This window comes from Pleurodeles waltl, chromosome 1_2 (assembly GCF_031143425.1).
Source record: "Pleurodeles waltl isolate 20211129_DDA chromosome 1_2, aPleWal1.hap1.20221129, whole genome shotgun sequence".
Lineage (NCBI taxonomy): Eukaryota > Metazoa > Chordata > Amphibia > Caudata > Salamandridae > Pleurodeles > Pleurodeles waltl.
The window spans coordinates 276,930,341-276,958,046 of record NC_090437.1 but is presented as its reverse complement, the minus strand read 5'-3'; the positions used below and the strand labels follow the sequence as shown (position 1 = coordinate 276,958,046).

General features: G+C 45.5%; 1 long non-coding RNA gene across 2 annotated transcripts in view; it reads right to left on the bottom strand.

Moving 5' to 3' along the window:
* Positions 1-20,660, bottom strand: part of LOC138295504 (uncharacterized) — a 109,748-nt gene extending 89,088 nt beyond the window's left edge. For both annotated transcript variants that reach the window (XR_011203611.1, XR_011203610.1), the window contains exon 1: positions 20,579-20,660. This is a non-coding gene — a long non-coding RNA (uncharacterized lncRNA). The remainder of the gene's footprint in view (positions 1-20,578) is intronic.
* Between the last annotated feature and the right edge of the window lie 7,046 nt (positions 20,661-27,706).

Sequence of the window (27,706 nt, the reverse complement as noted above, 5' to 3'; positions counted from 1 at the left end):
AGCAGTGCTTTGACATGGCGGTCTTTGCCCTCTTCAGCGGTGCTTTGACATGGAGGTCTTTGCCCTCTTCAGAGGTGCCATGACATGGCGTTTCAGGACTGTTCTGCGGTGCTTTGACATGGAGGTCTTTGATCTCTTCAGCGGTGCCATGACATGGCGGTCTTTGCCCTCTTCAGCGGTGCCATGACATGGCGGTCTTTGCCCTCTTCAGCGGTGCCATGACATGGCGTTTCAGGACTGTTCAGCGGTGCTTTGACATGGCGGTTCTGATACGGACATTGGTGTGTGGCATGACGATTTCCACACTGGACATTGGTGTGTGGCATGACGCTTTCCACACTGGACATTGGTGTGTGGCATCACGTTCCATCATTGACCAGCAGTGCTGTGGCATCCTGGCCCCGCCTGGGCTGTGACTCCGGCGGTGGTCTCTGGACCAGTGACGATACTTGAGCCCTCCTGGGCTGTGACTCTGGCGGTGGTCTCTGGACCAGTGACAATACTTGAGCCCTCCTGGGCTGTGACTCTGGCGGTGGTCTCTGGACCAGTGACGATACTTGAGCCCTCCTGGGCTGTGACTCTGGCGGTGGTCTCTGGACCAGTGACGATACTTGAGCCCTCCTGTGGCGGTGATCTCTGGACCAGTGACGATACTTGAGCCCTCCTGGGCTGTGACTCTGGCGGTGGTCTCTGGACCAGTGACGACGGTGCTGGCGGTTGTGTCTGGACCGCCGGAAATGATGGCGCACTTCTCCGCCGTGACACTCACAACAGGCTTGGCAGACTTCCTCTGGACCTTCCCAACCTTTTTAGGAGTTACAGCTGACTCACCAATCGCCTTCGATCCCATTTCACTTGTTGTCCCACCAGGAGTCTTGACAGGGTCCCGTCGTCCACTCTGCAATTTCGGAGCCTTTACAGGGGGTAGGCTGCCTGTGCCTTGGCTCCGGGTCCTACTGCCTGCCCTGGTGGACGGTGCACTCCAAAAACCTTTAACAGGCACCACTGGTCCTGGAGGCTTTTTGACTGAGGCTCTACGACGGGACTGATGAATTGGAGGGGGGGCAAAAAGGTCAATTTGACAGAGGGACAGTTTTTGACGAACACTGGGATGGGTAGCTGGAGGGGGTCTGGGAGTGGAGGAAGAGGAGGTGGTTGTAGGAGGTGCCACTTTAGCTGTTTTGGGTGCAGGTGCAGGTACTAGAGGCTGTCGTGAGGTGGATGGATGTTGGGTGAGTGATTGCCGGCGTTTGGGTACTTTGGGAGGGGGCGTCACAGACACACTGGGAGAGGACACAGGGGACGTGTAAATGGCAATGGGGGTGGTGAGTGCAGGTGAGCGGCGTGTGGTGCTGGGTGTCCTGGTGCGAGTCCTAGTGCCTGTAGATGTGGTGCATGCAGGTGTGTGTGTAGACGAGACTGGGAGGGAGGAGGGAGAAGAGGAGGAGGGGGACACAGTGGAGACAGTGGATGTTGCTGTGTCTGTATGGGTGTGATGCTTGTGTGAGTGCTTGTGGTGTGTGTGGTGCCTATGTTTGCCTGAGCTACTTGGGTGTGTTGACCTGTCTGCATGCTGGTCTGTAGGTGTGCTTGGGATGGGCTGGGATACAGGGCATTGGGTCTGGGTGGAGGAAGTTGGAGGGGGGAGGCTGGACACAGGGACAATTGCTGCCATCAGTGCTGAGGCCAGAGATTGCAGGGTTCGCTGAAGGGCAGCCTGACCAGAATGAATGCCCTCCAGGAATGCATTACCGTGTTGGAACTCCCTTTCTACACCCTGGATGGCATTCACAATGGTAGACTGCCCAACAGTGAGTGACCTGAGGAGGTCAATGGCCTCCTCACTGAGGGCAGCAGGGGTGACTGGGGCAGTGCCTGAGGTGCCAGAGGTGAAGGTGATGCCCACCCTGCTGGGCAAGCTGGCATGGGGCGAACGCTGAGGGACTGCTGGAGGGCGGTGCTGGTAGGGGGGTGGCGGCTGTACCTGTAGAAGTGGTGCGCACAGATGGTGCCGCCACCACAGGGGACCTCACATCGGCAGACGAGTCTGTGTCGCTGGTTGGTGATCCTGTGGCCGACGTGAAGCTCCCCTCGCCCTCCGTCCCACTGGTGCATTCAGAGTCTGTGGTGTGGCCCTCCATGGCCATGTGGGATGCAGCTCCCTCGTGCTCCGGTGCCACTGTACCTCCGCCTATTGATGCTGATGTACAAACGGACAGGGAGAGCAGGAAAAGGGGGGGAGACAGAAGAAAGAGAGTTTTAGTACATGGCATACCGCTACCGTTGGTGGACAAGACAGACGCAGCTGCCCCATGCACAACGCCGCGCTCCTGCCCTCTGCACATGCAATTTCATGGATATGGGCTACATGGCAATGCTGGAAAGCAGCGCACATGGATGCCACAGGGGCAACTATACCTCAACTTGCTAGTTTGCTGAGGTGGGGTAGAGTGCCACATGGCCTACATAACGGAGGGGCCTGGCCTAACTAACTCGCCCTGGCCTACGGACACCCACAGCCCACCTCCCCCACCCAGATCCCTCCACTGCACGCAAAGTCCACAGAATGAGTTTGTACTCACCCCCTTGTGTCTGCTGTGATGTCCTTAAGCGCCCATCCAACTCCGGATAGGCCACCGCCAGGATCTGGAACATCAGGGGGGTCATGTTACGACAGGCACCCCTCCCACGTTGGGAGGCCATCCCCAGCTGAGCCTCCGCCGTCTTCTTGCTGCAGCGGCGAATGTCCTCCCATCTCTTCCGGCAGTGGGTGCCCCGTCTCTGGTGGGCCCCCAGGGTCCGGACGTCCTTGACGATGGCATGCCAAATGTCCCTCTTCTGGTGGGCGCTGACCTACATGACATGCACAAGGGAAGAGGAACAGTCATTACCAATTGCACCATCAATGTGTATGTCCCCCTCCATACTCTGACCATGTGGCCCATTTATTCCCATGCTTTACTGTAGTATGACTTCTGTCCCCTTCCCTCTTCCACCCAGCCCTCTCCACCCAGGCCTAGCCCCTACAACGTGCTCCCTGTTTACTAACCTGTTGGTCTGGAGGACCGTAGAGTAGCGTGTACTGGGGGAGGACCCCATCCACAAGTTTCTCCAACTCCTCCGATGTGAAGGCAGGGGCCCTTTTCCCAGATGCAGCAGCCATCGTCGCTTCCAGACCGAGGTCACAGCAGCACTAGCAGTGTAGGTCCTCTCCTGTCGAAGGTCAGGTATCTAGTGAATTAAGAGATAGAAAATGGCGGTGACGTCCACGGCGGTGACGTCCGCGGCGGGCCGCATCATCACTGCCGGCGCACCTGTTCATTGGCTCCTGGGACCCATGGGTCCATTGTTAACCAATGCAGCATTGTGCCGCGCTCTACGACCGACTACCGCCACGGTTAGCAACGCCAGCGCTGTTACCCCACAATCCCATTGTCCCAGTTTAGAGGTCAGGCAGCCACCATTTCAGGGGCCCACATTGATTCATTTGCAACTGCGTCACACATACTGAGGCCTACACTCAACACACATACAGGAATGGTTTATTGTCTGGGGTAGTCTTGTGTGTGACTGTGGGTAAATACCTGGAAGAATAGTGACTTTTTCCTCGCTGTTGTCCTTCGTAGGCACAGTCAGCTGGGACATATGAGAAGATGGCGGAATCCGCTGGTGTACCGACCGCTGGTGGACCTGTTGACAATGGAGGAGCGACATTTAATCGTGACCTACCGGTTTGACCGTGCCACAATCCAGGAACTGTGTAGCCAGTTGGAGCTAGAGCTGATGTCACCAATCCGCCATCCGACTGGAATCCCCAATGACGTGCAGGTGCTGTCAGTGCTCCATTTCCTTGCAAGTGGGTCATTTCAAACAACAGTGGCCATGGCATCAGGGATGTCCCAGGCTATGTTTTCCAACGTCTTGTCCAGAGTGTTGTCTGCCCTGCTGAAACACGTAAGGAGATACATCATTTTCCCTGAGGTGGAGGATTTGCCTACAGTGAAAGGTGTCTTCTATGCCCTTGGACATATCCCCAACGTCATAGGTGCTATTGATGGGACCCATGTAGCTCTGGTCCCCCCCCGCAGGAGTGAACAGGTGTACAGGAACCGGAAGAGTTATCATTCGATGAATGTCCAGATGGTGTGTTTGGCAGACCAGTACATCTCCCAGGTAAATGCTATGTTCCCTGGCTCAGTGCATGACGCATACATCCTGCGCAATAGGAGCATCCCTGATATGATGGGTGGACTCCAGAGGCACCGTGTATGGCTATTGGGGGACTCTGGTTACCCCAACCTTTCCTGGCTATTGACCCCAGTGAGGAATCCCAGGACCAGGGCAGAGGAACGGTACAATGAGGCCCATGGGCGGACTAGGAGGGTTATCGAACGCACCTTCGGCCTTCTTAAGGCCAAGTTCAGGTGCCTCCATATGACAGGTGGATCCCTATTCTACTCACCGAAGGTGTGCGACATCATCATCGCCTGCTCCATGCTCCATAACTTGGCTTTGCAACGCCAGGTGCCTTTTCTACAGGAGGATGATCCAGATGACGGTGTTGTAGCAGCTGTGGAGCCCGTGGAGCCTGTGGACAGTGATGAGGATGAAGCTGAGGAAGACGAAAACGACAACAGGGAGTCAGTCATACAGCAATATTTCCAGTGACACACAGGTGAGCACATTTTCTATTTTACCATTACATTCACTTTCACACATCTACCTCTATCCTGTACCTCAAATTCACTCACTATTTGTTAACTGAGTTGTCCCCTTCCATTTCAGTTCTACAAATGTGGTTACCTACGTGTCAACTGTTTGCATCCTTGAAGGGCTTGTGATGTGTGACATAGGTATGTTAGCCTTCCAATGGGTAACCCATTATGCAACTGTAATTGATCATACAGATTTACAAATCATTGACTGACTCAATATCTTTTTGTGTTTGAAGGGTGTTTATTTAAGTGCACAAAAATGAAGGGGGGTTGTAAAATGGTGATGGGTGATGGTGGAGGAATGTCCATGGCAGAGTCCTGTCTATTAGTCTCACAGGTACATTGCAGATCTGGGCATTGGAAGTGGTGCTGGGGCAGTTCCGATTTGGGCAGGGTAACAAAGTGGGACAGTGGGAGGACTATCAGGGTGGTCTTATTTCCTGGCGGGGATCTTGCCATCTTGCTCTGTCCTGTTCCTGGATCTCAGGGCCCGCTTGCATGGTGGTTGTCCGTCTGCAGGGGGTGGGGTGCTGGTGTGGTGGTCCTGTGGCGGGGCGTCCTGTCCACTAGCGCCGGCGGAGGTGGTGGGCAGTTCATCGTCCATGCTAGTGTCAGGGGCCCCTTGGAGTGCCACGGTGTCCCTCAAGGTCTTTTGAATGTCCGTCAGCACACCTACGATGGTGCCCAGGGCGGAGGCGATGGTCCTGAGCTCCTCCCTGAACCCCAAATATTGTTCCTCCTGCAGACGCAGGGTCTCCTGCAACTTGTCCAGGACCGTGGCCATCGTCTCCTGGGAGTGGTGGTATGCTCCCATGATGGAGGAGAGGGCCTCGTGGAGAGTGGGTTCCCTTGGCCTGTCCTCCCTCTGTCGCACAGCAGCCCTCCCAGTTCCCCTATGTTCCTGTGCCTCCGTCCCCTGGACCGTGTGCCCACTACCACTGCCCCCAGGTCCCTGTTGTTGTTGGGGTGGTGGGTTAGCCTGGGTGCCCTGTAGTGGTGGACACACCGCTGATTGACCTGTCCTGGGTAGGGAGGTTTGGGCCCGCTGGGTGGGTGCTGTGCTGGTGTTACCAGAGGGTGGAAGCTCTGTGTTGGGCTGCGGCTGGGCAAGGGGAACCGACTGTCCTGAGGCCCACGATGGTCCGGGCTGGTCATCAAGATCCAGTGGGGCAGAGCTGCTGTCGTCACTGTGTGCCTCTTCTGGGGGTGGAGTGGTGTTGTCTGGACCCTCTGGTGTGGTGACGTTCCTTCAGGTTCCTGCGGGGGTATAAGTACATGATTATTGCATGTGTGTGTTTCATGGTGTGCAATGGTTGGGTGTGCGTGAACACCAGTGCAGGCATTCCTGTGTGGGGGCTTGTGTGCTGATGGTTGGGGGGTGTTCTGGGTCTGTGCAGTGGGCATGCTTTGGTGATGGGTGTCGATGCTTAGTTATGTCATGCAGGGCTTGGGTTTGGGATGGGTGGTTGGTGTAATGGGTAGATAGGTGAGGATTTGGGGTGATAGGGGAGGGTGTGATGGTGGGGGTGTGTGATATCATGCAGGTAGGGTGGGGGTTATGATAGTTAAGATTTGACTTACCAGTGTCCGTTCCCCCAACAACTCCTCCGAGGCCCTCAGGATGCAAGATGGACAAGACTTGCTCCTCCCATGTTGTTAGTTGAGGGGGAGGAGGTGGTGGTCCGCCGCCAGTCCGCTGTACCGCGATGTGGTGCCTGGATACCGTTGAACACACCTTCCCCCGTAGGTCGTTCCACCTCTTCCTGATGTCCTCCCTATTTCTTGGGTGCTGTCCCACAGCGTTGACCCTGTTGACTATTCTTTGCCATAGCTCCATCTTCCTGGCTATTGATGTGTGCTGTACCTGTGAGCCAAATAGCTGTGGCTCTACCCGGATGATTTCCTCCACCATGAGCCTGAGCTCCTCCTCGGAGAAGCGGGGGTGTCTTTGGCGTGCCATGGGGTGTTGTGTGTGATGTGTGGGGTGGTGTATGTGTTGATGAGTGTGGTGAGTGTAGTGGTATGTGGTGTTTTGTGCGTGGATGTTGTGTGGGTGATGGTGTTGTGTGCCTCTGTGTGGTGGGATTGTCTAATCAGTGCTGTCTCTCTGGCCTTCTTTCAGAATTTTTGTTCGTAGGGGTTTTTGGGTGATGTGGGTGTGTGTTTTATATTGTGTTGGGTGTGTGGGAGTGTTGTTTGTATGTGTATCAGGTGTGTGTATTTTGAATTGTCCAATGTGGAGGTGTTTTGGAGCTGTGTGTGTATTTTGAGCGCGGCGGTGTGTACCGCCAATGGAATACCGCGGTTGAAAGACCGCTGCGTGTATTCATGGGTCGTAATAGCATGGGCGTGTTTCTGTTGGCATGGAGGTGGAGGATTTGTTTCCACATGTTTATCGCTGACCTCTGGTGTGGCGGTATTGTGTGGGTGTCTGAATTTCGGCGGATTCCAAGATGTGTGTCATAATTGCTGTGGCGGTCTACCGCGGCCGCGGCGGTGTTTTGGCGGTCTTTTGCACGGCGGTAAGCACCTTATCCCGCCAATGTTGTAATGACCCCCTTAATGTTCAAAGAGAACCAATTCACCCAAGGTTGCCATAAATCTTTAACATTTTTAGTGCCAGTTCTACAAAGATCTAGTTTACATATTCTCATTGTGACATTCACCCATTCCCACCAGGTTGGGGGATTAGAAGCAGTCCAATACCTACAAATCTCCCACCTGGCCAAATGTATTAAGTAACATAACCAATTCCTATAAGGCCTCGAGAGGTTTTGCGGTTCTAACGTATAACCGAATAAGACTAAAACAGGGGAAACCATCAACGGGACCTGTAACACAGAGGATAGGGTCTCAAAGACTTCCTTCTAATAATTTGAAACCCGGGGACATAGCATCAACATGTGAATGTCATCCGCCCCCTCTAATCCACAGTTTTTACAAGCTACCTGCGCATTTTGATTAAATGTATTTAATACTTTTGGGGTATAATATGCTCTATGTAAAACAAATAGATGGTTATTCCTGAGAGGGGCAGACTTGACCACCCTGTAAAGACGTTGCCAAGAGCCTGCCCACAATGTATTAATCTTGTCCTTTCTTGCCACTCCATCCCATAAGGAACCAGGAAAACTGTTTGCAATCTAAACTATCCATGAAAATTCAGTAATAGGCAGCGACTTCCTTCTTACAGGGTTGGTTCTTGTGTAATAATTCCTCTAACTCATTAGTCTCCTTGTCCGTTATTCGTAGAGATCTTACCCATGCTTGTATTTGATAATATTTAAATCTGGACATCGAGCACTGTCCCACAGAGGCAAGTGTTCCCCAAGGTTTCAGTACTCCATCCTGTAATACTTGTCCCCATTCCGTAACACCTGCTTCCTTCAAAGGGCAAGCTAAAGCGTCTTTCAGACATTCCGGAGTTCCGGGGGAATCCCAAATGGGGGCCGGAGAACTATAATATGATGAACTCGTAACTTTCCTTATTCTGGCCCACAAATAAGCCGCCGCTTGTAGTGACTTCAGCCTTACTCTTTTGAAAAACCTCGGGTGACCAAACTTGTACAGGAAATTCCGTTCCCCTTCCCCTTCACCATTTAACATAGCCTTCTTCTGGGCAGAGATCTCTTTTCCTACTAATAACTCTTTAACATTCTTTAACTGGAATGCCCATACATATAACTGAATATCCGGGAGGGCAATCCCTCACTTAACATAGTTTCTGCGGAGTTTCTTCCTGGCAATCCTAATTCCCTTATAGGGCCATATGAAGCTATCTATTTTTGATTGTAAACCTTGTATTTTTTTTTCCTCAAATTCCAGCGGAATCCTATTAAAAAGAAAGGTGAGTTTCGGGAGAATAAACATCTTTACCAAATTTGCCCTTCCATATAAAGTTAAAGGAAGATGTACCCAACTTAATAAAAGCTTATCTATCTGGTGTATCAAAAACTTCAAATTTACAGAAGGCGTTTTCTCTAAATTGTGCAGTATCTTAACTTCGAGGTATTTTATCTCCTCTTTTATTAGTTTATGATGTATGTCCATATTCCATGTCATGATTTCCATCTTTGACATATTAAGCAGATATCCCGATACATGGCCAAAGTTTCATGTTATCACCTCAAGTCTGTCTAATGTCGAGGGAAGGTCTGCGGTACAAATCATGATGTCATCAGCATACAAAAATACTTTTTTCGCCCACCCCATCTAAACAAAAGATTTTATCAAAATGTCACTTCTAATCATGCTAGCAAGCAGTTCTATGTACAGGTCGAAGAGCAATGTAGAGAGAGGGCATCCCTGTCTTGTCCCTCTAGTGATAGGGAAAGGAAGAGTTAAATTCCCATTTATCAGGACTCTCGCAGATGGATTAGCGTAAATACTTTTTAAAACCCCCACAAACCTTGGTCCAAAATTCTGATGTACTAGGATGTAATTTAAATAGTTCCAATTTACTCGGTCAAATGCCTAAGTGGCGTCCAGGGTAATAACTGCCAAGGGGAGACCAGATACCATTGCCATATCAATTGACCCCATTAGTTCATGAGATAATTGATACATAGACCTATTTTTTTAAAATCCCTTCTGAACTTCGTGAATCAGCAATACCCTTTCCTAATTTACAAGCAAGAATACTAGTAAGTACTTTATAGTCATTATTCAGTAAGGAGATTGGCCTGTATGATTCACAAAGCGAGGAATCTTTCCCAGGTTTTAATATGACAGTTATTATTGCTTCATCCCAAGACCTTGACAATCGGGATTCTCCCTTCCAGATTGACTTACAAAGAACTTTAAAGAATGGGGTTAAGGTACTGCATAATTTTACATAAAACTCCGCTGGTAAGCCATCAGGACCCGCTGCTTTACCTTTTTTAGCTCTTGGGATGGCCCGTGCTACTTCCCCCTCTGAAAACTCCTCCTCCAAAAGAAGCTGCTCTTCATCCTCCAGTTTTCCTGGCATTAATTCTTCTACATTTGAAATCTTATCTTCCACTACTACTGATGACTCTTCTTTATACAGAACTTCAAAAAAAACCTGTAATACTCTTTGAATCTCTAAAGGGCTTGATACTATCACACCTGTAACAGGGTCTATTATCTCTGAATTCTGATTTCTGGTAAGATCAGATTTTGTTTTCCATGCCAGTAACTTCCCCGCACTTTCCCCATATTCAAAGTTTGCAAATTTGCTTGCTTCCCATTTTTCCCTTACCCGCGCTTCTATTACTGCTGAGAGGGCTGCCCGCTTAGACACCAATTCTAGCCTGATTATATCTTCATCTCTCCCTCTAAACTGTGCCTCAACCAGCTTTTTCTCCAAACCCTCTAGATCTTTCTCAATATTCTGAATCTCCGACCTGTATTCCCTGTTACTCTGAGCTAAAATAGTGATTAAGATCCCTCTAATAAAAGCTTTATAAGAATCCCACACCACATGAAGGGAAGCAGAGTTCAGGTTATCTTTAAAGAACCACTTAGTTTCCCTATACAGACGTTCTACCACTTCAATATTGCTTAGAAGGGAGCGATCTAATGTCCACCTCTTGGCCATAACCCTTCTTCCTTCAAAGTCAGCATCAGTGCTGCGTGATCTGATAAATGAGCTGGAATGTGCTGGACATCCACCACACATGCCTTAAGAGTCTTAGTCAATAAAAAATAATCTATCCTGGAGTGATGTCTACATTTTTTATTATGAAAAGTAAAACTGCGAGAACGACCATGTAAATCTCTCCAGATATCAACCAAGGCATACTGCTCCTTTATTACTTTAATATATGCCAGGGATTTTTGACATCCACATGCCTTACTACAAGTGGATTTGTCCAGAACGTAATTTAATACCACATTAAAGTCTCCCGCTAGGATGATTGGGTGCTGAGCCTCCAAGTGTGCATTGCATATTTCTTGTAAGGAGGTTATTTCATCTATATGAGGGCCATAATAGGAGACAAATGTATAATAGCCTGATTAATCTTAACATCTGTCATAACCCATCTACCTTTTGTATCCAACTTAGTACACATAATAAATGCATTGATGGCACTTTTTACTAAAATTATCACCCCCTTTGAGTGTGATGTGTTATTGGAGCAGATCATTTGGTTACCCCAGGTCAAAGGTTTAAAATTCTCTGTGCTTCCACGTATGTCAAATGAGACTCTTGTATCATTACAATCTGCGCTGGGGAATCCTTGATATATTGGAAAATAAGATTTCTCCTGGATCTTACTCTCAACCCGTTCATATTCCATGAAAGAATCTGGAAATTAACTCAAACCATCTTTTTTATATAATTTTCCAAAAGTTACGGGTTTCCTAATAAACATTATTGCAGGTCGAACCATTTTGTAATGAGAAACACACTTTCCACCCCCCCTCTACCCATCTCCCCCAACTCGAGCCCTTCCCCCCACCCTCTCCACCCCAACCCCACCAATCTTCTTCTCTCTTCCCTGGGGAACCCCCCATCTTTTTTAGCTATTGAGCCTTACCACCTTTATTCAGCAAAAACCCAGTATAGGAGGACAAGACAAAAGAGACTGAACTAATAGTTCAGCTAACTACCCTTAAATTTCTTGAGAAGGTTTCCCGCAGGTTGTATATCTGGTTTTCTCTCATTACTCTCAAAGTTGCTGGGAACTTTAGTTGGACCATGGCCCTTAACTTCCTAACCTCCTCCATTCTTCTACCAAGCTCCCATTGTCGATCGGAGGTCGCTCAAAATACTTCGGACCTTATTACGAAGGAGTAGCCCCTTGCTTCTAATGTTCCAGTTTTCAGAGCTCTGGAGAGGATTTTTCCTTGATTACATAAGTAAGAAAGTTCACCAGAATCCTCCTTGGATTAGCCGCATTTGGTGATTTTTGAAAGGGCTCCCTATGAACCCTCTGTATATCTTGGAGTATTAGGTCCTCTGATTCCTCCCAAGCCCCACTTGTTTAATGTTATCTCCTTCAACCCCTTCCGGAACTTTCTTTATTTTAATGTTATTCCTCATAGCATTGTTTTCCCGGACTTCCAACCGTTCAGCTTTCCGATTCTCTGTACTTTTTAACATTTCAATTTCACTGGTATGCTTCTCCACCACTTCATTAAGTTGAACCACTTGCTTTTCCAAAACCTGGGTTCGTTGTGTTAATATATCCATCTTGTTCGCCAGAGCTTCACATACCTCTTGAATCCCCTTCTGATTTGTCTGCGATACTAGAAAGCCCTGCCTGACTTCATTAGATAGGGAGTGGAACAAAGATTCTAGAGGTGGCTGAACAGACGCTAAGTTCACCACCATTGAGGACTCCTGCTGAGGTTCCTGAAAGTCTATTGCTGCCTTTTCTACGGCACTATCCCTTTGTTGTTGTAAAGGAGTGTCTTCTCTCATGTCAGGAGGGTCCTGCTCCTGGGCTAAGTTAGCTGAACCTGATGTTCCACCCTCTTTTCCACTTAGTGGAGATGTAGATGAAAGCGAAAGACTCAACCTTGACAAATCTACTTGCTCTCCCACCACATACTCATTTCGTATAGCCTCGCTTGAGGTTATACCTGAAGGAGCGAGGGATAGAGATGTGTTGGAAGAGGCCATAGTAGTTTCAGAATTCTTACCCTTAAAATATGCCTTTAATGAAGGGGTTATTCTCCGTATGCGAGGGGGGAACATGGCGGCTGAAGGTCAGCAGCTCTTACGCTGCTAGAACAGCCGCGGCACTGTTTTTGGATCCTACCGACATAGAAGATGGGGGACAAGAATTGGAACTGGAAACCCCTGTATGCCCGGACAGGGGGAAAGTTTCTTACCTGGTATGCCGACTCGTAGGCAGTGGGACTGCATCCATGCTCGAGCCGGGACACCAACGGCAGGAATGGCGGTGAGGTAGAGTGGCGGCAACTGGGAGCATGCCGTTCTCGAGGTCAGGAGAGTTTGCGCCCTCACTTCCAGGGTCGCTTTGAGAGGCGCGGCCGGGAGCGAGGTAGGCAGAGGCAGCACAAGCCGCAACTCCATAGAAGAGGTGAGGACTCTTTTCGTCTGTCTCAAGCACCGGGGGCCTCCAGCCTGCATCAAGACATTACAGATGATATAAATCAGGTACTGGGAGGGGGAGGCTGACATAAATGTAGAAGAAGTTGAGAACTTACAACGGTGAGGTCCTCCTGGTATAGAGTCCTGCCAAGTAGAAAGAGATGCAGGGAGCCTAACGGAAGACATTATTGATGCCCTCATATTGAGGAAGGGAGTAATGTATTCTCAGCAAAAGAAGAAAACTGTGCCCTGGTTGTTATGTTTATCTGGAACATGCAGTAGAATCAGGGAGATTTCACAGTCCCCTTGTGCACTTATAATATGTGCTTTGAATGTTGTAGTTCCAATCTTTTGGTCAGCCGTTTCTGGGACTATTTTCCATTTCAGCAGGATTTCACAAGTGTTGGTTAAAAGGGTGCTTTAGGTGGAGGATACATATTCTACAATGTGGATCTGTGTCTAGTAGTGTACTAAGCTGTAGAAATTGCAGGTTTCAATATGCCCCCCAGAAAAAAAAACTATTGTGAAAGAGGTTTGTCTTTAAATATGTCAATCTGGTGTCTGGTACTGCAATTCTTCTGAGGCCTTCTCCACATCCCTGAACTCTGGCCTTATTGTTCTCCCCCCCCCCCAATTAGGACATTCTCAACAACTAATGCACATCTATAAAAAATAAGAAAGAAACAAGCAAAAAAAGTCCATTTGCATAAAATAATTTGAAGTAAACAGATCAAACATCCTTATTTGCACAAGAAAATGTCCTAGTTAAAGTAATTTTTAAAACAAGCAATAAGTATGGAAATCATTATGGCTTTTGTAGAGTAAAAATTATTTCTGAAGTTTCTCCATGACACAAAGAACGGGTTCTGCAAGGGCAACAGCATTTAAACTTTCCCTCTCACCTTTAAAATAGTCACAGCATGGAAGGGAGAAGTGCAAGCTTCACTAGCACAGACACACAATGGGAGTAACAAAGATAGCAGCAGTGCAAGATCCCCACTACTTGAACACACAAACGGGTATATAGAATTGGTACAGTACAGGCATCATCAGTGCTAGGCCACTCACATACATAAAACAGTTCATGCAAAGTTAGCAGAGAGTAAACTTCTTTGGCAGGTGGGGCTTGTAAGCTACATTTGTCACATACATAACAGACTCAGGGAGCTAGGAAAGATACAGGTGGGATTGTACTACAGAATATCACCCCCCCAGAATACTGTAATACAAGAACATCAAGGACAGAACATCAAGGGGCAAAATATTGAAAGGTAAATTCATATAGGGAAGTACAAGTGTACCATTCCTAACTTCCCATCTACGTAACTTGAAGATACATGTACCGTGTAGGTACACATATATGGATTTAGGTATAGAAAATCCAGATTTACTAACATGTTGATATTTTTTTCAGTACTTTGCTCGCAATATTGTGTCTGATCGATATTGTGGGGTTGATATTCAGGGTGCACAAACCAGTTGACAATTTCAGAAGGATAAATAATTTACACTGGTATCTACAGTTAAACTTGATCCCACACTTTACAAGAGGAACTCCGGAACAAATGCTGAAAATGAAGTAGGGAGGTACAGAGCAGAGAAGCTGTGATTTGAAGTGAAGGAACATGCCCATACTTGTGACACCAGTGTATACTAGGTGACTGTACGTGTCTGATCACACCAGTGATGTGGCTGCACTGTGGAGTGCTGCCAGACTGAATCCACCTCAGGGAAGTGATAACTCACAACAGGGATCCCATGATATGCATTATTTTGGGTCTTTTGAAATTTAGACGCACTCATCCAGTAAATAATCAACATTCCTCTGCTCATGTCACTGCCCAGGTATTCACCCAAATATGAGACTCTTGTAGATTAAACGCCTTCTATGAAATAGCTACCAGGCTACTTCTGATAAAGCCTGGATCTGCACTAGCATGGCTTGCGTATAGCAACAGGCAACATGGACCACACCTTTGCCAAAGTAGCCCTTGTGATATATCCAGCTACTCGCTGCTGGGTTTTCTTGAACGATACACTTCCATTCATTACCTTCCTTGAAAACTTTCACCAGAACAGCCAAGATGCATTGGTTAGTATGAGTTTCTGATTTGAATACCCACATACACTGTTGCATTTCACTACTTTGGTAACTGATATTTTTTTCTGCAGCAGTTTTTGAAACCCTGATATTTACGGAAGCACTGTTTTTCAGTAAATATGCATGTATAATTATATGTGTATTTATAATTTTATAATTAATTTATTCACATTTTGGAAAGCTTTGCATTATATCTAAAAGAAAGGGCCTCACAGTCCTGCTCCCAAACACATGCTAGGCACAACATGGACTCTTGTTAATTAATTAAGTAATAAAAAACGGATTGCTTAATTTTGTACGATCAATAGAAAATACTCCAAATTTACTAATGAGTGCCTGAAGTGCACTTCTAATCAGGTTGCTATTTACCTGGCATGGAGTGAAATTTTGTGCTTTGCACACAAATGCTGTGTGACATATTAGGCGGCCAATCAAAAATTTATATTTTTAAATATGTCCTGAGCTAAGTGTTATACCTGTGAACTACTGCACGATTTTAAATTGGTTTAACAAGAAAACAAACGTGAAGGATTAGGTACATTAATAAATAGTATCAGATAACATGGGAGTGTGGAAGAATCTCCTGAAATATAATGCATAATAAAATAAAAAAATATTGCACTGTACTTTTTCAGGTTACGCGATCCCCGATCTCTGACTGGTGGTACACCTATTTCTCTACATTAAAATCTAAAACATTGATTGGGAGAAACCATACAATTTGCCCATTTCACACTGCGTCGGACCCAAAAATAAGAATATTTTTCAGCTGAGACAAATTAAGGAAAAAACATTAAATAATGTCAATGTTGTTTCGGGAACAAGTAAACGTTAAAAATCATGTAGAGTGCAAAAAATACAACTTAAAACAGAACTCATAGATTAGTGACAAAACGATTATTTGAAACACCTCAGAACCTTCTAAAAAGAAGTTCAAGAAAGTGTATAGGTCCTGCTCTCAAGAAATACTTTTATTACGTGGTGCTAATAATCTAGTACTGACACTGCCTAAGCAAGACTACTCACTCTGCAACAGTAGAGTTATGAATTTAATAGAGCAGTACTAGACTTTCTAAGAAGGAAGCACAACCTTCTCTGAAGGAAGAAGCAGAGAGTAAGGTCCTGGCATACCTAGTCACCAGATCTGGGAGGCAATAAAAATGAAATGTCATCTGATTTTCAAATCTTTCACTGGCCGTTGAGGGTCATATTTTAGGACACAATCCAACATGGTCACAAAATGCTGTGTTGCAGTACTCAGCCCAGGGAGGCATTCAATGGGTGGAGCGTGGGTGTTCCCATGTATCCACCCATGAATTTAGGCGCATTCCCAGGTTTACCATTACTGGTAGACCTGGGAATATGTCAAAATGGTGTGCCTCCCCAGTTGAGGCTTAGTGAGGAGAAATATCTTTTTCCCTCATTATGGGGGTCATTCTGACCCCGGCGGTCAGAAACCGCCGGGGCCAGGGTCGGCGGCAGCACCGCCGACAGGCAGGCGGTGCCCCGCAGGGCATTCTGACCGCGGCGGTTCGGCCGCGGTCAGATGCAGAAAACCGGCGGTCTCCCGCCGGTTTTCCGCTGCCCTTGTGAATCCTCCCTGGCGGCGGAGCGCGCTCCGCCGCCATGGGGATTCTGACACCCCCTACCGCCATCCTGTTCCTGGCGGGTCTCCCGCCAGGAACAGGATGGCGGTAGGGGGTGCCGCGGGGCCCCTGGGGGCCCCTGCAGTGCCCATGCCAATGGCATGGGCACTGCAGGGGCCCCCGTAAGAGGGCCCCAATTTGTATTTCAGTGTCTGCTATGCAGACACTGAAATACGTGACGGGTGCCACTGCACCCGTCGCACCTTCCCACTCCGCCGGCTCAATTCTGAGCCGGCGTCCTCGTGGGAAGGATGATTTGCCCTGGGCTGGCGGGCGGCCTTTTGGCGGTCGCCCGCCAGCCCAGGGCAAATCCCAAAATACCCTCTGCGGTCTTTCGACCGCGGAGCGGTATTTTGGAGGGGGAAGTCTGGCGGGCGGCCTCCGCCGCCCGCCAGACTTAGAATGACCCCCTATGTCCTTTATGTGTGCGCCAGTCCTGCACAAAAACAATCCTGCTGCAACACAAGCACCCTTGCGCAATAGCGCAAGAGTACCTGCATATGCGCTAGGCTGCCAAAAGGGTGCCAGTGCAAGGAAAGGACAAGAATGCACCACATAATGTTAAATATGGCACATTCCTGCCCTTTTCTCTTTCATGCAGCAAGGTGGCTTGCTGCGCTGCATGAAAGTTTGATAATTCTGCCCTTAGTGTACAAGTTGTGCATCGCTCATACTCTTGATTTTCATTAGTGTTCAAGTTACATTGAGGGCCTTAGTGCTTTATTTTTGCAAGGCACTGCTCGAGTCAGGGGCATGTATGGCCAAACTGGTGTGCAAGAGGAATTTCATAAACTATGCTTCGTCTGTGCAGTATGTAAAGGGAAATCACTGTTTGTTTTGGGTAGATGATGCAGTTTAACAGTGTCAGCAGGAGCTACAGCCCTGTGCACACCTTCACTGGGTGGATAGGTGCAGTGCTTAATTTATAAAAGAGAAAGGGCCAGAATTAACAGAAAATGAGGGTGCGTGTTGTTACGCCAAATTTTCAAAACTCAGGGATGCGCCTTATTTTCTAGAATACAGCACACCCCTGCGTTTCCCCTTGCACCGGTGCTAAATTTTCTCTGTGTGCCAACGTAGCAACCCTTGCACCATATTGCAAGGATGGCTACGTTGAGGGGGAGATTGTTTTTTGTGCAGGAAGGACACCTTCCTGCACAAAAACAATATTAAATGGTGATTTGCTCTTTCTATGTGTGCTGCAGAATGCTCGTTTATGACGACTTTTCAGTCTTGCTCTTCCTCTGACTTTCTGCATTCTTTTTTTCCCTCTTTGCTTTAGTGAATATCTGCTGCAGAAAAATAAGTGCCTGTCCCCAAAAATTAGTGCTGGTGGCCCTCTCTGGCAACCATTGGCTCAAATTAAGCACTGGGTAAGTGGATGGTGTTATTTAACAGTATGACTGTTCTAGACCTTCTTTTAAGGCACTTTCATCCAGCCTTACAGACTCACGGTTTAATAATAGTACCATGGTGGCATATACACTGTCTTTCCTAGGGTGGTGCAGGCCCACTGATATTTGCCATATAATTCGAATTTTCGTAGCACATTCTCATTCAAATAAGTTCTGCTCGAGGAACAGCGCACTGGTGCCCCAAGTGTCCCTGCACAATCAGTATTAAAGAACAGCCTTCTGGCACGCTCTGTGACACAAATGTGCCCCAGTGGCTTAAAAACCAGTGGAAAAAGGCGCAAGAGACTATTGTGCCAGCTTGAGTGGTTGGTTACACAATACTTATTTAGCAACGAAAACGTTTGACTGATGTAGAAGAATTTACTTGTTCAAAAATATGCAAACTGCAACAATCAACGGAAGGTTAAACCATGCTCCAAAAATATACAAAATTCCATAAAGTTAAATTATTTCACCATCGTTTGGCAATAAGCATATCCACATATGCTGTATAATGCGTATGTATAATGCAAAAAGTCACACACGAAATAAGTCTTGTTAGCAGAAAATAGAATGGGCTTGTTGCAAATAACGTGGGTAGAGGTCCTAACTTGTTTCCTTTTTGTTATTTGGTAATCAAATATCTGTTACTCCATACGATCCCTTTACCATGACCAGAGCAACTGGATGCAAGCCCATGGCCACCACAAAAGCCCCAAACATTGAGCACTGCTTTAACACAGAATCACCTTTCAGTCTTCAAATCAAAGCTGTGACGAAAAATGCAAACTATCAGCGAATTATGCCTCAAAGGGTACTCCTACTCGTTCAGATAAGGCACTGCATAAAAAATCCAAGGGCAGTGCTCGCCACTCGACTATGTTTGTGCAACCTTGTCTGTGGTAATGTGCAAAATAATCTCGAAGTTGAAGAGGTTGTCAAAGAAAGCAGCAAGGATCTGGTAGAAACTATGGTATCAGGTTGCATCAGCCAGGGTCTTAAAAAGCTTCACTGGTTCCCTGCTGAGCGAGGATCAAAATCAGAAAATAAAAACTTGCAGAAACGGGAAACCAACAAATAATGCATCCACACTTCTGGGCAGAGAAACGCTAAGGCCCCCAAGCCAGTTTTAGCTAAAAGCCGCACAGAATAAACACTGTCACAGGTGAGGGATCTCAGCCTTTGAAGTCACTTCTGAGGCTCCAGCCCACCCGGCCTATTCCGATTTTAACAAAGCTTTTTAAAAAGAGCATCTAAAGCAAGTCATTCTCTTCGGGGACTACCACCACCCAGCTGTACACAGGAATGCTGCCCATAAAACTAAGGCAACCCATGGTCTGCTTTGTACATTACCTGAAGTTCCAGTACCTACGTCTTCTTGATGGCAGCGATTGGCCTTTTTAACTCAAACACTTTGGAGCCCTGTAAACTGGCTGTAATGTGACAAAGCAGCACTCAAGAAAGCAAACCAATAAATAAATGAATATATATTCAGCTCAAAAATGCTCAAATGTTTTATCAAGAATCTTTTATATATAGAAATTGCGCACATTAAATGATGTAGCAATATGAAAACTTCTGAAGTTCTGTAATTCTCTTATGAATAAGGAAAGTGTTTGCAGCTAATTCCAGGAAACATTTGCAAATCGGGCAGTCAGCCAGGAGTAGGCATTCTACTGCAAAGGTAATAAACGAAGCTATGAGGTATAACTAATCTCCATTATTCGGATTAAAAAGACTGAAAATATATAAAATTCTATTAGCCAGTAAAGCGATTGCAATGTAAACTAAAACCACTACAGTTTCATGTAGGACCTCTGACACAGCACTAGCAGCAAGCAATGCTAGTGCTCCATGAAAAACATTAAGTTAAGAATTCAATAAACAGCTGTTCACCTTTTGTCTAAAGGCCTTATGGTAGATGTTTATCATTAGAGAGGGCGTAAAACTACCTAATACAACGAAAAGAGCTTTAAGGAAATTATAAAAAAAAGTGCATTGAAAGTAGGTATTACTTTTATCAAAGGCCACTTGCTTTCTTTCCATTTCCAGAGCTCAGAATCACATTATGTGCTTATTTTTACATGTTGACAGGTTGAATAAGGTTTGAATGCGTGGAAGCGGATGAATAAACTGTATTTCACACATGCTCCCCGCCATGTACTTGCTCTTCAGATGCACTTACCCAGGAGGCGCTTATATGGCTTTGTGCCAGGCGGTCTTAAACATAATAATTCGCCCTGTGATTCCATCCCTCACAGACTGGCCTCAAGTGTTTACATTAAACAGTAGCATGGCTCTGGAGGGCTAGAGTAGAACACTGTTGAAGTAGCCCAGGCCTTGGTACAAACACAGGCGGGGCTATGTTGATTTTGATTTAATAACGTGACAATTTACAGAGCGCAATGCAGTGCTCAATTTGTGGAAAAAAAATGAGTTCAGGGGACTAATGTTTTGCTCAGACACCCATTGCGAGCGCTATACAAGGACGTTCTGACGAAGCCAGTCCCTGTGCCTTTATTTCACTCTTCCAGATTCTTTTTCATCCCTGATTTCTCCCCTTGTCACTGTTTTCAATCTTTCATTTCCTCTTTCTTTCCTCCTTGTGGGCTTTTTTCTCTCGCTTAATCTAGATCACAGTCTGAAGAGGAAAAATAAGTGCTGATCCCCAAAAACTGAATAGCAGGCGGCCTTACCTGAACCCACCGAACAATGTATCTCTTCACACGTGATTCCTTTCCTCACGTGCAAGGATTTCTGGACCTCTCACTGTAACTACCGCCGGCACAGCTTTAAGTCTGTGAAGGAAGAAAGGGTTTAAAATACCCCGACTTCCAAACAAGCATGATTGGCTTCTTGTAGAGTCGACAAACAGGGAAGTAGCATAGCAGTAATGACCTGAAAGTTGCAATCCCATTGCCCAGGCTCGGATGACAATGCAGAAAGCCGCAATAAATGAAAGGGTTAAAGGGCTAATGTGATGTGGTCATGCTGATACAACTGAAATGCGGATGGGCCGAAGAGATTTGAATTCTCAGCTGTTTAAATGGAATGTGTTGTGGAGACCATTGTATGAACTCTTATCATAATTCAGGTGTGACACGATCACACTGAGGATTATGGAGTTTTTTTCAGAGCAGGAGAGCAACAGCAGACCCCCTTCGGCAGGCATAGAATGTGGAATGTAGTTTAAGTGGCCACGTTTAGTGAGTAATGAAAGCTCACCACTCGAAAATTGCTTGCCTTATCTACCAGCACTGAGAGGATACATAGTTCCCAAAACCAAGGTGGAGGTAAGACTAACAGGACCGAGGGCATGCTTTCAGCTTTATGGCCATTTACGGAGAAACAATTATTGTTCATTCACAAATTAAACTGAGAAAGACGCTGAGCTAAATTCTTAAAGTTACCAGGATTGTCTTTGAGCTTGAGATGGAAATGCCTTTCATCCATGTTCAGGTACTATCCTATTTTATAGGAATCTACAATGTCTGTCAGTGGGGCTATGTAGGTATTGAAAAGTGTTGTTGATGGTGCAGATCTGAGGTAATCTATGTTAAAATTGTCCCCGTTCGAGAGAGGAATGAGACTACTTTAACTAGATGTTGTGGTGCTACTGGAAGGAGATGGATCACGGCAGTGCTGTTCCACAGATTCTGGCTGAAGAGGACAGTTGAAATAAACACCTGCTTCTTTCTGGTGTTAAATATTAAATAGATTTATCAAAAAATTAACAAATAAAAATGCACCAAATAATTTACATGACCAATAATTTACATACCAATTCTTCAATCAGAACACTCATAAGTAATTTTCCAAGTAGACTTGTAACTAAGATAAAATTGAATTTGTTAAAATAGAAATATCATAAATTAAAAGACTAATTACCATATTCCTGTATAAACCCAACAACTCACAACTTGAATATATATTAGTAATTACAAAAACATTAACCAACACAAAATACACTTAAATAATTAAAATAGCAATGACTCATTTAAACAATTGACATAATTAATCACCAATTACATTTTTGATTAACATAAAAATTCACATCCAATTCCCTACAAACCCAACACACGTATACTAAATAATAAATTACCAATTAAATGTAACAAACAATTCATTTCACGTTGCAATAACTAATGTAAAACATTTATATTATTAATACTGACAGCTTAAATTAATATAACAATTAATCTGCATTAAATTAGCTACAAAACAATGTTAAATACAACTCTGTTAACTTAAACCATATTATACAGAACAATAATTCTTAAAAAATTATATTCAATACACAAATATGTTTATTCTAACTTCGATATTTTTGAATAAAAAAATCACATTCAAAACCTCCAAAAAGGTTCAGTGAGGATGTTTGTGCCTTAAAATGGCTGAAAGAGTTTCTGAATGCTACCAAATTAAGAGCCAGATGTAGCAAAGGTTTTTACCCATTCAGTGTCTATGGGAAAAAGTGTTTGTACATTTGGCCCTAAGTCACTACTCCAGGAGCATTCATTTCCATGTTAAATGGGTGTGATCAAGAGAGCTAGGAAAGTCAACATGCATTCTTTAATCATAGACGCTGAAAAACCTCTCCGTAGAACATATTCAGATTTGCAAGTAGCTAACACTAGCACGTCACCTCACCCATACCTCTACCCTCCAAAGTGTTGTGCAAACAAAATGTACACTGTTAGAGATAGCACTGGGCTCACATGATCATATTTCCGCCAGTGTCCATAATCTAGGAGTGGTGTTCAAAACTGATCTCTCTTTAACCCAAGTGAGTAGTGTCCCCAAGAAGGTGTTCCATCACATTGTCTTCCTTGTGCAATACTCCCTCTAGAACCTGTCCTCGAAATACTTGATATAAATTGAATAACTGACAGAGCATGCAAAATAGCCTTTCAGACAAATTATGCTGTTTGTCTCAGACTTATACCGAAAGAACGTCTGCCATCCGTACAAACTTCACCAGTGCCTCCACAAACCGTTCATCTGTTTACCCACATAAAACCAAACAGTTTAGTAAGAGAACCCTCCATGTACAAAGTGTAAGTTTATGGGACTCCTTACCTACATCTCAAGACATGAAGTGTTTTTGTTAAGATTCTGCAAAAATCAGAATACCCCATCCTTTCCACACAACTTTCAGTCAAACAAATCTGAACTAGTCATCAAAACCTCTTATTCCCTTATTCGGTCAGTTGCCATACACTGTCTGGTCGTTGGGGTAAATCTAAAGGTTTAGTCACCCAACTTTTCATTTTAATGAAGCAATCCACTTGCAGTAGACCAAGCAAGGACCCTCATTCTAGTCAGAGTAAAGGAGAATCACCCTCAACTAACCCCCTCTCACCCACTTAGTAGCTTAGCACGAGCAGACAGGCTTAACTTCAGAGTGCTAGGTGTAAAGTATTTGTACCAACACACACGGTAACTCAATGAAAACACTACAAAATGACACAACAAAGGTTTAGAAAAATAGAAAATATTTATCTAAACAAGAACAAAACGACAAAAATCCACAATACACAAGTCAAGTTATTATTTAAAATGCAAAAAGAGTCTTCATGTTCTATTAAACACAACACTAACGCTGTTGGCGTGAAAATGTACCTGTGTCGCATCAAAATAACACGCACGGGCAAGTGTGAGTAGAAAATGGTAAGTGGAGCATCGATTTCTCACCCCCAAGCAAGCTTGTGCAGGGGAGCGGTGCATCAATATGGCCAGCACTCGGGTCCGGGCAGGTATTGCGTCATTTTTCTCTGCCCAGCAAGGTTTGCGTTGAAAATCCTGCCGCACGGTCTCAGCAAAACCGCAAAATATAGGTTGCGACATTAACAGCCTCCGTCAGTGGTTGTGAACATTGTTCTTCCAGCTCTGTGTCAATTTTCCAGCCGCAATACTTGTGGAGCATCGATTTCTGCTGCAAAGCCGGCGGAGCTTAATTTTTCAGCCGCGTCCTTAAAGGTGCGTCAAATTTTTCCCTGCATGCGGTCTGTGCGTGGACTTTCTGTCTTGGTCTGCCAGCTTCACCTTCCAAGGCCTCAGGAACTGGAGAGGGCACCACTTGGCAGGACAGCAGTCTCAGCAGAGAGTCCAGGTGCTGGCAGGAGAAGTCATTGATAGCCCTGAGACTTCAACAACAGGAGGCAAACTCAGGACAAGCCCTTGGAGATTTCTTCCCAAGCAGGAAGGCACACAAAGTCCAGTTTTTGTCCTCTTGCACAGGCAGAAGCAGCAACTGCAGGATAGTTCCACAAAGCACAGTCTCAGGCAGGGCAGCACTTCTCCTCAGCTCTTCAGCTCTTCTCCAGGCAGAGGTTCCTCTTGATGTCCAGAAATTAACTAAATTCTGTGGTTTTGGGTGCCCTTCTTATACCCATTTTGCCCTTTGGAGTAGATTTACCTCAAAGGAAAGTCTCTCTTGTTTGTGAAGTCCTGCCTTGCCCAGGCCAGGCCCCAGACACACACCAGGGGGTTAGAGACTGCATTGTGTGAGGGCAGGCACATCCCTTTCAGATGTAAGTGCCCACTCCTCCCCCCTCCTAGCACAGATGGCTCATCAGGAAATGCAGACTACACCCCAGCACCCTTTGTGTCACTGTCTAGAGAGAGGTGCAAACAGCCCAACTGTCAAACTGACCCAGACAGGGAATCCACAAACAGGCAGAGTCACAGAAATGGGTAAAGCAAGAAAATGTTCACTTTCTAAAAGTGGCATTTTCAAACACAAAATCTTAAAACCAACTTTACTAAAAGATGTATTTTAAAATTGTGAGCTCAGTGACCCCAAACTCCACATGTCTATCTGCCCCCAAAGGGAATCTACACTTTAATCATTTTTAAAGGTAGCCCTCATGTTAACCTATGAGAGAGTTAAGCCTTGCAACAGTGAAAACTGAATTTGACAGTATTTCACTGTCAGGACATAGAAAACACATTAGTATATGTCCTACCTTAAACATACACTGCACCCTGCCCATGGGGCTACCTAGGGCCTGCCTTAGGGGTGTCTTACATGTAAGAAAAGGGAAGGTTTAGGCCTGTTAAGTGGGTACACTTGCCAAGTCGAATTGGCAGTTTTAAACTGCACACACAGACACTGCAGTGGCAGGTCTGAGCCATGTTTACAGAGCTACTAAGGTGGGTGGCACAATCAGTGCTGCAGCCCCACTAGTAGTATTTGATTTACAGGCCCTGGGCACCTCTAGTGCACTGTCCTAGGGACTTTCCAGTAAATCAAATCTGCCAATCATGGAGGAACCAATTACATACACATTTTGTATTGGAGCAATTACACTGTAGCACTGGATAGCAGTGGTAAAGTGCCCAGAGTAACACAAACAGCAAAAACAGTCGAGCACACATCAGCAACCTGGGAAACAGAGGCAAAAAGTTAGGGGAAACCACACCAAAGATGAAAAGTCGAACAGTCATACATAAGAGATGTTCCTCTAATATGGCTTTTATCTTTTTACTTTTGCAGGTATGCTCTGTGGAGCAATTTTGCAGTGTCTAGTGCTCTATAAGTAAATTTGGATATAGAACCACAGAGATTGGAACAGGGCAACATGGATACTGGTATAAGGATACCTGGGCACTGGGACAAATGCACATGTAAGTTGGGTCAGTGGCATGGGGACAAAGAGACACAAGTTTAAACAAGAAGGCTTACGCACAAGGATAATGCTATACAGAGAAATGAACACATGGCTAAGGAAACTCGGACGCTGGGAGAGGGAGATTTAGCCATATGAGTAGAGGAATAAAGGCACTAGAAGATAGATTGGCATCAATGATAAGTCTCTCGGGCATCAACCAATCTTAGAAATGGGCTGAAATAGTTTGTCCTGAAGTATATAACATCTCCTCTCAATCATGGCCAGTCTAAATAGTTCAGTCAACCATTCTTGGTGTGTAGGTGCATTACACAAGCACCAATGCCTTAATGTGGAGATTTTCACAGCTGTCAGGGCCGTCAACATCCATTATCTCCAATGAGTGGTACTGTCATCTACTAATCCCAGCCCTCTAATATACCTCCATAAAAAAAAAATGTTGTCTAGAGATTTTAATTTTTGATTTGTATCTTTGGATCATTAGAGAAGGAATATATCTTGGGTAGACATTGCTGATCTGGGCCAACTTTTCCTGGACAACATTTCTAAAAATGGCAAATGTGTTGCAGTGATGATGTAATATTTCAGGAACCATGAAACTTATAATATACTTCATTTTGATGTCAAAACATAGGTTTTGGATGTGATGCAGTCTAATAGAGACAGAAAATATCTCCTTAGAGCAACCCATCTGCCATTTTCCAAAATGGCAGCTATAATAGAGGAAGAAGAGACATATATAGAAATGAAACAAAGAATAAGGGTGTTTAGTCCTTTATGTATACACCAAACAATGTTTATGATCTGAATATGAAAAAAGTTATGTCTATCACGCCTATTTGAGCCACTTTTTCATAGTTTACTTTCTTTATTTGTTTCCTCAATCGCTTGTGGTACATTTGCAGAATGTTGAGCATTTGAGAAGAGCATATTGACAGGGACATCTCTTTGTAGCACAGGTTTTGCAAGTACATGTACGTGTAAATTCTGTGGGTAGATGGTTTAGAAATTTTGGAGGTTTTTGGACCTCATCAATATCTTCCCAACCATACTCACATGGACCTTTCTCTACATATGCATGATCCAAAACATTTACACATCTATTGATCAAGTAGAACGCTTTTTTAATGTGTCCACACACAGAATATGACGTCAGTAGAAGGTCACATAGCAGGACTGATCTCTTGAACTCACTGTACCGAAGATCATCAAATGTGTGACAGTCAGAACTTGCTTTCCATACACTCACAAGGTATATTTCTACGTCTTTAAAGTCACATTCTTCTTCTGTCTCAGCAAATCCATTTAGAAACTTCACAGGTTCAGCATTGAAGCTGCAAGCTTTGTTCCAATGTTGCTCATAGTGTCATCACTTGTAAGAATATGTGCCATAATAAAACACTGGGCATCTCTGGGTCACGTTTCTTGTACAGAACATGAAGCAAGATTAGGGCCCTCATTATGACATTGGCGGAAAATCCAGCTTACCGCCAAGCTGACTGCCGCCAATTTACCGCAGCAGACATCCGCTCACCATATTATGACACATAAACACCAATCTGTCACTATTCAGCCACAGACACAAGTCTGCCACACCAAAGGTCAGTGACAAACTGGCGGTAGCAAAACCCACACCGTTATGCCAACAGAACTACGCCCACCACATTATGACCCACGAATCACCACGGCGGTCATTCAATGACGGTAAAACCATTGGTGGTACACACCGCCATGCTCAAAATACACACACACATACAAAACAATACCACATTGGACAATTCAAACTACACACACCTGACACCCATACACACACCACACCCACACCACTATAAAACACACACCCACATTACCCACAACTGTTTACGACTACAAACCATTAGCACGAGACAGACACCACAACCATAGACAAAACCAGAGCCACACACCACCATCACCTTTACATCACCCACGCACCCCACATCACACACCCCAACACATCACCCTACACACCCTCACCCACACTACTTACACAACACCCATTGCACCACAAAGACACCCCGATTCTCAGAGGAGGAGCTAAGGGTCATGGTGGAGGAAATCACCAGGGTAGAGCGACAGCTCTATCAATGGGGGAGAATCGTGGTCAGAGTCAACGCTGTGGGACAGCACCCAAGAACCAGGGATGACCTCACGAAGAGGTGGAATGACCTACGG